Source organism: Salvelinus sp. IW2-2015, linkage group LG7, assembly GCF_002910315.2.
Source record: "Salvelinus sp. IW2-2015 linkage group LG7, ASM291031v2, whole genome shotgun sequence".
In the NCBI taxonomy this organism is placed as follows: domain Eukaryota; kingdom Metazoa; phylum Chordata; class Actinopteri; order Salmoniformes; family Salmonidae; genus Salvelinus; species Salvelinus sp. IW2-2015.
This window is the reverse complement of record NC_036847.1, coordinates 4,659,617-4,671,483: the sequence shown is the minus strand read 5'-3', so window position 1 is coordinate 4,671,483 and position 11,867 is coordinate 4,659,617.

Sequence of the window (11,867 nt, the reverse complement as noted above, 5' to 3'; positions counted from 1 at the left end):
CTTCARGTGCACCATTCAAACCGTCAACCCGTTTAACAGCTGCTGCATATGATATGCTCTGGATAGCCCTGACTTTGGCCACCTCATTTTCTTTCACCCTTATGGGGCATTCGAAAGACAAGGCTTCATGATTCCCACCACAATTGCAACATATCACATTTTCTTCACTTTTACAACATAATATGATCTTTTCCACAACTTGGACATYTCGACTTCTCCTTTCTGCAAACACTTGAAACATGACCAACAGCTTTACAATGATCACACTGCATTGGTCTTGGGATGAATGCTCCGACTCTGTAGTTAATACACCCTAACTGACTCCATATCAAAAAAKAAAAGAACAGACTCTTCACTTTTGCTTCATTCACCACACAATTCATCCGACGTGCATCAATCACTCAGGAGTATTTTTCATCTCTTCAACATCTACTTCCCACGAGACTCCAGATATAACCCCCTTGAGAGGTGCCCTGTTTCTGAGAGACACACACAACACTTCAAACTTATCAAATCGGGTGAGACACAACACACGTTTCTTCTGATCCTCAGAAGCACAAAAAAATCTAAACCAGCCTGCCTCTCGTGATCCTCACAGCCTTCACTCTACCCAGCACTCTCTCCACCAGTTTGGATATCTCAAATGGATTCCTCAAGATTGGTAATTCAATCAGCTGCTCCTCATTTACAAACCGTACTCCTACAAGATACGAAGTAACGTTCTCATCACTGTACTCTACTTTGCTCCGTTTTCCTTTCTTTTGGACAATATTCCAATTCTCCTTGATTCTACCGCCATTAGATTCAGAATCCACTTCATCATCCGCCTCCGCCATCTTTCCCCTCAATCACCTCCTGGCTGAGCAGCTGATGACAGGGTTGCAAGATCAAACAAATTTCTTGCCCAATGAATACTGAAAACCAGCACAAAAGGCCTGAAACTAGTCAAGCAAATTTTTCCTACAGCAGGAGAGGACTTGCCACATTTATACAATATATCCTTTTTCCATAACGTCCATAACTTGTAACGATGCTAGAAGCAAAATTGAGTTTTCATCAAAATAATTATTATTGCAAGCTATGAAGTGACATAATAAAGGAATTTGAATATGACTCAAGATAAAATATAATTTGCCCTTATTAAACTCGACAGATCCTTTCCCATAATTGTCCTTGTTTGACTGCTATGATTAAGCAGTAAAGCAGGAGAGGGTATGGTAAAGTGCATTCGGAAACTATTGTTACAGCCTTATTCTAAAATKTATTAAATGTTTTTTTCCCTCATCAATCTACACACAATACCACATAATGACAAAGGAAAAACATTACAATTATAAACTGGGTGGTTCTAGCCCCGAATGCTGATTGGCTGACAGCCGTGGTATATCAGACCGTATACCACAGGTATGACAAAATATTTATTTTTACTGCTCTAATTACATTGGTAACCAGATTATAATAGCAATAAGGCACCTCATGGGTTTGTGGTATATGGCCAATATACCACGGCTAAGGACTGTATCCTGGCATAAGAAAATATATTGTGCATATAACCCCCTTGAGAGGTGCCCTGTTTCTGAGAGACACACACATACCCTTAGCCGTGGTATATTGGCAATATACCACAACCCCTACTGCCTTATTTCTTAAATAAATCCCTTTGGCACATGTGCATAACTATAAATCCGACAGGAGAGTTTGAGTCATGAAAGTTGGACAGAGAATCTCTGAGCAAAATCTCTGAGCAAGAAACACTGGGACGAACTAAAAAATCTAATGTTGGGCTATTTTCTGGCAATTGTGACACTATTATGTGCCAGATGTTAAGACTACAGCTGTAAATGGCACATTTGTGAGATTAACTTGTCATTTCAATAGGCATAGGCTACAGTCTAAAATCTGGGTTTATGATTGTAATTCAACTTTGCAATGGATTGCTTCGCTAGATGCAGGTATCTAATAGCCCCCGATAGAACTACATCTAATGTGAGATAGCCTAGGCAAGATGTAGGCAAGATGTAAACTGAACGATTGACAGAATAATTTATTCAACATGAATAGCAAAGAGATTTCGAGGTAAGAAGTGCTTGTGTTTCCAAATAGCCTGCTGGAATAGACTACTGAGCATGGGGTTGTAATTTCAATCCCTGAATTAAATATTAATAATATGTACAGTACAAGTCAAAAGTTTGGACACAACTACTCATTCAAGGGTTTTTGTTTATTTTTACTATTTTCTACATTGTAGAATAATAATGAAGACATCAAAACTATGAAATAACACATATGGAATCATGTAGTAACCTAAAAAGTATTAGACAAATCAAAACATATTTTAGATTCTTCAAAATAGCCACCCTTTGCCTCGATGACAGCTTTGAGCCCTCTTGGCATTCTCTCAAACAGCTTCACCTGGAATGCTTTGCCAACAGTCTTGAAGAAGTTCCCACATATGCTGAGCATCTGTTGGCTGCTTTTCCTTCACTCTGTGGTCCAACTCATCCCAAACCATATCAATTGGGTTGAGGTCGGGTGATTGTGGAGGCCAGGTCATCTGATGAAGCACTCCATCACTCTCCTTCTTGGTTAAATAGTCCTTACACAGCCTGGAGGTGTGTTGGGTCATTGCCTTGTTGAAAAACAAATGATAGTCACACTAAGCGCAAACCAGATGGGGTGGCGTATTGCTGCAGAATGCTGTGGTAGCCATGCTGGTTAAGTGTGCCTTGAATTCTAAATAAATCACTGACAGTGTCACCAGCAAAGCACCCCCACAACATCACATCTCCTCCTCCATGTTCCACGGTGGGAAYCACACCTGCAGACATCATCCGTTCACCTACTCTACGTCTCACAAAGACACGGCGGTTGGAACAAAAAATCTCAGATTAGGACTCATCAGACCAAAGGACAGATTTCTACCGGTCTAATGTCCATTGCTCATTTTTCTTGGCCCAAGCAAGTCTCTTCTTCATATTGGTGTCCTTTAGTAGTGGTTTCTTTGCAGCCTGATTCAGGCCTGATTCACGCAGTCTCCTCTGAACAGTTGATGTTGAGATGTGTCTGTTACTTGAACTCTGTGAAACATTTATTTTGGCTACAATTTGAGACTGGTAACTCTAATGAACTTATCCTCTGCAGCGGAGGTAACTCTCTTCATTTCCTGTGGCGGTCCTTATGAGAACCAGTTTCATCATAGCTCTTGATGGTTTTTGCGACTGCACTTGTAGAAACTTTCTAAGTTTTGAAATGTTTTACGGATTGACTGACCTTCATGTCTTAAAGTAATGATGGACTGTCGTTTCTCTTTGCTTATTTGATCTGTTCTTGCCATAATATGGACTTGGTCTTTTACCAAATAGGGCTATCTTCTGTATACCACCCCTACCTTGTCATAACACAACTGATTGGCTCAAATGCATTAAGAATGAAAGAAATTCCACAAATTGACTTTTAACAAGGCACACCTGTTAATTGACTGCCTCATGAAGCTGGTTGAGAGAATTCCAAGAGTGTGCAAAGCTGTCATCAAGGCTACTAGGGTTTACTCATTTTGGGCAATATTCAGAGGTGGAAACTTTCCATGGGAATTAACAGGAATATATGGGAATTAATATTAATACCATTTAAATGTAGATGTTTTTTTGCATTGGATATATTTACCATATGGAGACAGAAACAGAAACCTTTTGTAACGATCGTCGTATAGAGGAGACCAAGGTGCAGCGTGGTAAGTGGTCATATTTTTTAATAAAATATGAAAACACTTGACAAACAACAAAAACGACAAACGAACAGTCCTGAAAGGTAAAAACAAAACACTAAACAGGAAACAACCACCCACAACACACAATGGAAAACAGGCTACCTAAATATGGCTCCCAATCAGAGACAACGATAAACAGCTGCCTCTGATTGGGAACCACACCAGGCCAAACACATAGAAAACAAACAACCTAGAAAAAAGAACATAGACTGCCCACCCCAACTCACGCCCTGACCAACTTAACACAAAGACATAAAAAAGAAACTAAGGTCAGAACGTGACACCTTTTAACTTATCATAAGTAGACATAATTACAAATGATTAAATCCTTCCAATAGAAATAAAAAAAACATTTAATTGAACTTTAATTAAATGAGTTGACTCTTCACATGGGATGATTTCACTGAACAACAAAAGAAAGGGAATATTGAATGGTCCCCAATGATCCATCACATCTCCCAAAAACGTTTTCAACATACATCTGTAAAATTATAGTTATAGAAACTAAAGCTTTGTTTGTGTTCCTCTCAGGCTTCCAAGTCTTCTCCCCGAACCTCCTTTATGTTGGCGGCAGGTAGCCTAGTGGTTAGAGCATTGGGCCAGTAACTGAAAGGTTGCTAGATTGAATCCCTGAGCTGACAAGGTAAAAATATGTTGTTCTGCCCCTGAACAAGGCAGTTCACCCACTGTTCCCAGGCTGTCATTGTAAATAATAATTTGTTCATAACTGACTTGCCTAGTTAAATAAAGGATAAAAATGTCCACCTCTTGAACATCAGCCTCTGAGGCCTCATCTTCACTGTCACTTTCCAACCTTGTTGAGGATGGCTTGTTGTCAGGCTCAAATTTGCCCGGMTGAACACCAATGTTTCAGCCTGTTGCATGCTTTGGTGTGTGTGTGTTCCCAAAAAAGGACCATTTGCGCTCTGAGGCGGCTGATGTTGGTGGGATTTGGAGGATGATGGAGGCAACAGGGGAAAGTGCCTCAGATCCACAAAATCCCTTCCACCAGTTGGCTGATGAGATATGTTGGCACGACTGCTATATTGCATCTCCATCCCAAAGCCCTTGCTTGGAAGTGTACTTCGCCAGACTGCCAAGAACCTTGCCCTCATCCAGGCCAATGTGGCGAGACACGGTAGTGATGACACCATAGGCCTTGTTGATCTCTGCACCAGACAGGATGCTCTTGCCAGCATACTTGGGGTCCAACATGTACGCTGCTGCGTGTATGGGCTTCAGGCAGAACTCTTCACGCTTTTTGATGTATTTCAGAACTGCAGTTTCCTCTGCTTGGAGCAACAGTGAAGTGGGCAGGGCAGTACAGATTTCTTCTCTTACATCTGCGAGAAGAGTCTGAACATCAGACAGGATGACATTGTCTCCCTCAATCCATGCATTGGCTACTGCTATAGGTTTCAGGAGATTCTACCTGCTTACCACTCTCTCCCAAAATACATCATCCAGGAGGATCCTCTTGATGGGGCTGTCCATATCGGCAGACTGTGGTATGGCTATTTCTTGGAGAGACTCCTTCCCCTCCAGGAGACTGTCAAACATGATGACAACACCAACCCAACGGGTGTTGCTGGGCAGCTTCAATGTGGTGCTCTTATTCTTCTCACTTTGCTTGGTGAGGTATATTGCTGCTATAACAAGTTGACCCTTCACATACCTAACCATTTCCTTGGCTCTGTTGTAGAGTGTATTCAATGTTTTCAGGGCCATGATGTCCTTGAGGAGCAGATTCAATGCATGAGCAGCACAGTCAATGGGTGTGATGTGAGGGTAGGACTCCTCCACTTTAGACCAAGCAGCCATCAGGTTCGCAGCATTGTCTGTCACCAGTGCAAATATCTTCTGTGGTCCAAGGTCATGAATGACTGCCTTCAGCTCATCTGCAATGTAGAGACCGGTGTGTCTGTTGTCCCTTGTGTCTGTGCTCTTGTAGAATACTGGTTGAGGGGTGGAGATGATGTCGTTAATTATTCCTTGCCCACAAACATTCGACCACCCATCAGAGATGAATGCAATACAGTCTGCTTTCTCTATGATTTGCTTGACCTTCAGTTGAACTCTGTTGAACTCTGCATCCAGCAAATGAGTAGATGAAGCTTGTCTGGATGGTGGGGTGTATGCTGGGCGAAGAACATTCAGAAATCTCTTCCAGTACACATTGCCTGTGAGCATCAGAGGTGAACCATTTGCATACACAGCTTGAGCAAGACATTCATCAGCATTTCTCTGACTACGTTCCTCCATTAAGTCAAAAAAACTTCTGATTCCAGGAGGACAATGAGCTGTTGCTATCGATAAGGTGTCTGATTCATCATTTTCACCTCGAATAGAAGTAGAGGGACTTTTGTCAGAGGTTGCTTGTTGTGAGTGCTAAGGGAACTTTATGCACTTGGCCAGATAATTCTGCATCTTTGTTGCATTCTTCACATATGATTTGGCACAGTATTTGCAAATGTGCACAGTTTTTCCTTCTACATTTGCTGCAGTGAAATGTCTCCACACATCAGATAGTGCCCATGGCATTTTCCTGTAAAGATTAGAAAAAAAAACAAATACAATTCCATGTACAGATAAATAGTTAAGCAGTTAGATTAAACAACTCCTTTGTAAGATACATGTTTTAAAATGAAACAGGATGGAAACAGGTGAATTAACATTCCTCAGTTAGCAGGCTCAAGCAAGCTAAAACCCACATGATAGCAAAAACTAACTAGCAGAAATTGTTAACAAGTTAGAAAATATTTAAACACACTTTGCTGTAGGCTACTATTTACTAGTTAAAACTTCTTAAGGCTAGGTGGGACGCTAGCGCCCCATCTCGACAACATCCGGTGAAATTGCAGAGTGCGAAATTCAAAATACAAAAATTGTAATATTAAACATTCATGAAAATACAAGTGTCATACATCATTTAAAAGCGTAACTTATTGTTAATCCAGCCGCTTTGTCAGATTTCAAAAAGGCACACGCATGCAAAATCATTAAAAACATTTTCCAAACCAGCAGAGGCGTCACAAAAGTCAGAAATAGCAATAAAATAAATCACTTACCTTTGAAGATCTTCCTCTGTTTGCAATCCCAAGGGTCCCATCTACACAACAAATGGTCGTTTTGTTCGATAAAGTCCTTCTTTATATCCCAAAAAAGTCTGTTTATTTGGCGCGTTGGATTCAGTAATCCACCCGTTCCAGTCGTTCAACATACAGACAAAGCAATCCCAAAAGTTACCAATAAACTTTGTCCAAACAAGTCAAACAACGTTTCTAATCAATCCTCAGGTACCCTAATATGTAGATAAACAATTACATTTAAGACGGAGAATAGTATGTTCAATACCGGAGATAAATAACAAAGAGCGCACCCTCAACCACGCACGCCACAAGACTACAGTCCAAATGAGAGCCATCTTGAAAAACTACAAATTCTAGCTAATTTTTCAAAAAACAAGCCTGAAACCCTTTCTAACGACTGTTGACATCTAGTGGAAGCCATAGGAACTGCAATCTGGGAGGATTTCCTTTGAATATCCCATAGACAAGTGTTTGAATGGGTGGTGACCTAAAAAAAAAGAAATTCTGGATGGATTCTCCTCAGGTTTTTCCCTGCCATATCAGTTCTGTCATACTCACAGACATTATTTTAACAGTTTTAGAAACTTCAGAGTGTTTTCTATTATATGCATATCCTTGCTTCTGGGCCTGAGTACCAGGCAGTTTACTTTGGGCACGTCAGTCATCCGAACTTCTGAATACGTAAGAGGTTTTAACTAAAATCATGTATGTCATATAAAATATATTCACCCCACCCAGTATTGTAATCAAAACTTACCAGAAAGCATGTAGTCCTTGGCTCAGACAGTGTAGTAGTGTGGGCTCAATAGCATCTCATTAGTGTGCAGATCTTGAGAATCAGCTGTACATGTGATGGAAGAGTGCACTGCACATGTGATGGAAGACTGCACTGGGCATGCAGAGGGTTGCAATTCCATTGAATCTGGGTTCGTTTAACCAAAATATGCCACAAGACCAAGAATTGCCTTATGTGTATCCCACAAAAAAAGGTTCACTGTTATAACCTAACTTTTCTGAGGAATTTAAGCAATATTCCCATTCCCAATTTAAGCAATATTCCCAATTTAAGCAATAATTCCGGATATTTACCGGAAAGTTTCTGACCCTTTGCAACCCTAGTGGCCTCTTTGAATAATATCAAAGTAAAAATATATTTTAATTTGTTTAACACGTTTTTGGTTACTACATGATTCCATATGTGTTATTTCATTGTTTTGATGTCTTCACTATTATTCTGCAATGTAGAAAATAGTAAAAATAAAGAAAAACCCCTTGAATGAGTTTGTGTGTCCAAACTTTTGATGGCGGCCGTGGTGCAACTTAGAAGTAGCCCAAAAACTCGCAAACCGTGACCAATACATTTTCACCAGCGACAATGTTTTCATAGTAATTCCAATTCCAGGAAAACCACGGACATGGCAACCCTGGTTTGATGAGAATAATGCATTTTTCTATGGAAGACAGAACTTTTAACAGGGCTAGATAATGTATATTTGAGTAGCCTGGGCTTTTTTTTGTTGTTGAAATTTGAGAATCCAAGTCATCATCATCATCACCACTAACAATGGCATATGTCTACCTGTCTCCACATGCAGGTCATACAGGCCTATATTGTATTGCACTGAGTTGGAATAGGCACTTGCCTTCACATCAATCAATAGGCTTTGTGGATAGTTATTTTCAGACTGTCCTGATTTTTGTTGTTGTTGATGTAGTCCTAGATTCATTTGTGTTTATTCTATGACAAACAATAAAGAATGAGAATTTAAAAAAATAACAGTTATCATTTTCAATGTTTAGGGTTATTTGAATCTCTCTCAAGTCTATTTATTTAGAGACACAGGCTGCATCTAGATCGATGCACACGCAGAGCCACTGTAATCTCATAACATTTTCTATTCGTCTTATTTGGATAGGGACAAGTACAAACACATCGAACAAACAGTCGTCCAATGTACTGCACTATTGTGTTTTCTAGCTTACGCTCATTTTCAACAGCTGCCCCTAGATGGGCTTTTATGGAAACAAATGGAAAGAAAGAAAATACATAACCAATTGAAAATCACTTAAAATCACATATCAGTACATTATCACACAAACAAATATCATAGGCTACGATTAGATGCACAAATCCAATGTCATCACATAATGACCCATATCAGTACATTATCACACAAACAAATATCATAGGCTACAATTAGATGCACAAATCCAATGTCATCACATAAAATCATATATCGGTACATTATCACAATTAGGCTACAATTAGATGCACAAATTAGATTTGTTAGAGAGAGGTAGATGCCGTGGTCTGAAGAGAGGGGAAGATGATGAGAGGAAGGAATGAACTCATAGTGTATATGTAATGTAAACCTGACCTACCGGCAGCCATCAACAGGGTAAACCTGTCAATGAACACCAGCCCATTAAGTCATTGACACCTCAGTGATTGCCAACTGTTTGGTCAGGTCTTACTCTATGTAATCTCTGTCTTCATCTTCAACCTCTCTGGCTCTCTGTAGCAGTGTGATGCTACGGTTACCATGGTGAAACAATACGTCCCGTCTTACTGTATATATCACCCAGTCATGCATGCACATACACACGTGCCAGCACACACGCACACAGGCAAGCACTCACATACGCATGCACGCACCACCACATGCATGCACCATACATGCACGCAATACACACCACACACACACACACACACACACCACACACACACACACACACACCACACACACACCACACACACACACACACACACACACACCACACACACACCACACACACACACACACACACACCACACACACACACACACACACACCACACACACACACAGAAAGAAAAGTCAGCTCAGACATATCCAGCTCAGAGAAGCCCAACTCATGAGCTCCATCAGCAGCAGATTTTTGAATTTAGAATGGAAAATTAATGTTTCTGTCACGACTTCCGCCGAAGTTGGTGCCTCTCCTTGTTCGGGCGGCGTTCGGCGCTCGTCGTCACTGGCTTTCTAGCTGCCACCGATCCATGTTTCTGTTTTCCATTTGTTATGTCTTGAGTGTACACATCTGGTTCCCATTACGTTATTATTATTTCCCTATTTAACCCTCTGGTTCCCATTATGTTTCTTGCTATTGCTAATCACTATTCTGAGTTACATTAATAGGCCTGTTTAGTATGCTAGTTAACTTGGTATCTAGCCTTGAAGTTCTCGGATGTACTGTTCCAAACACAAGGATCGATTGCTCAAAGAGGTGAAATTAATGTGAACAAGTAATTGGATTTGCAAAGACTCTGTCCTGCTCATCTTTTTGAAAGTAATTGGACAGCTAGCCGAGGAATGCGTCTGCTTTTCTCACGTGGATACCATTAGAGTATATAAATAGTATCCTGTGCGGAATGGCCGCTGGTTTGGGTTGCTATTTTTGGTCCCAGTTACTGTGGAAACTGCAGGGCTGTGCCAGCACCCAGCATTTGGTGTTCATTTCACAGTTGCTGCTGCAGCTGAATCATATTGGATGGATTCAGGGCTGATTCAGTTATTTTTATTTAACTAGGCAAGTCAGTTATTTACAAATTATTATTTACAATGACGGCCTATCCCGGGCAACACTGGGCCAATTGTGTGCTGCCCTATGGGACTACAAATCAGTCGGATGTGATACAGCCTGGATTTGAATCAGAGACTATAGTGACACCTCTTGCACTGAGATGCAGTGCCTTTGACCACCGCGCCACTCGGGAGCACTAAACATGCACTGTACTGTAGGTGTCCACCATTCAGTTGCTACAGCTAAAACCCCCCCCGTCAATTCAACATCTGGTTTTGATTTATATGTGAATTCAATGTAAAATCAACAACAAATGTCACCATGTCATTGGATTTACGTAAAAACTTGCCCTTACGTTTATGACTTTTTGCAAATCAAATCAGTTTCCCACGTTGATTCAATGTCATCGCATAGATTTTTTTAGGTTGAAATGACATGGAAACAACGTTGATCTCATTAGAAAACAACAGTGATAGTGAGTTGACTGGTTTATGTCAAGGGGAAGATGTCACAGGGTTGGCCTGGTCAACAGAAAAATGGGTGTGTAAATTGTAAATGTTTTAAATAAATGGGTTTATAAGATTTTTTTGGTTTGTTGAAGTTGCTTTTTCTTATTACAAGCATGTGTGTCATCAAAGTACTGGCCTCGCCATTGTAGCGCCCTCTGGTGAGTGCTGTGATGGAGAATAGGGGCAGCAGGGGGAGTGTTGTTGAGGGGCTTGGTGTTGATGGAGAATAGTCCATCAGGGAATACGCTGTAAAGAGAGAAGCTTTTAACACTACTGTTACCTGTCAGAATCGATGTGCCAATGGCCCTCGGCAATCTGTAGTATCAAGTCAAAAGAGACCATAATCTGTAACTCGCTCTAATCACACACACACACACACACACACACACACACACACACAAACATCTGTCTCTTATACACATCTAGATGTGTATAAGAGAACGCACACACACACACACACACACACACACACACACACACACACACAGTACCTGAGTTTGAATATACACATACTTACTTAAGCCCTGTTCACACCTCAGGCTGTAACCCTTTGAGAAACATACCTGTACTTTTGTGTTTTAGTTGCTGTGTAGCAATGGCATGATGATCAAATACTATGAGGGAGAAGCTTTTTGCTCCTCTTGAATAACAACTCCTTGGAAGGGTTTGGCTTTCTAACAACAACTTGAAATACCACCAGATCTATTTCAAAGTAATTGCAAGTGTTAGATGAAGCAGGTGTCACTATCATCTACCTACCAGTTTATCCACTGCTTGGATAGTATTTACTGTACATGAGGTGCGGGGCTTAATCTATAAATCTCCTGGTCTCCAAGGCAGCCAGCGCATATTGATTGGGATCAAACAGAGATACATTTCTTAAAAGCAAACCGTCAAAGAACAGTGCAAAAAAAAATGATTTCAGTAATGTATGAACAGTTGC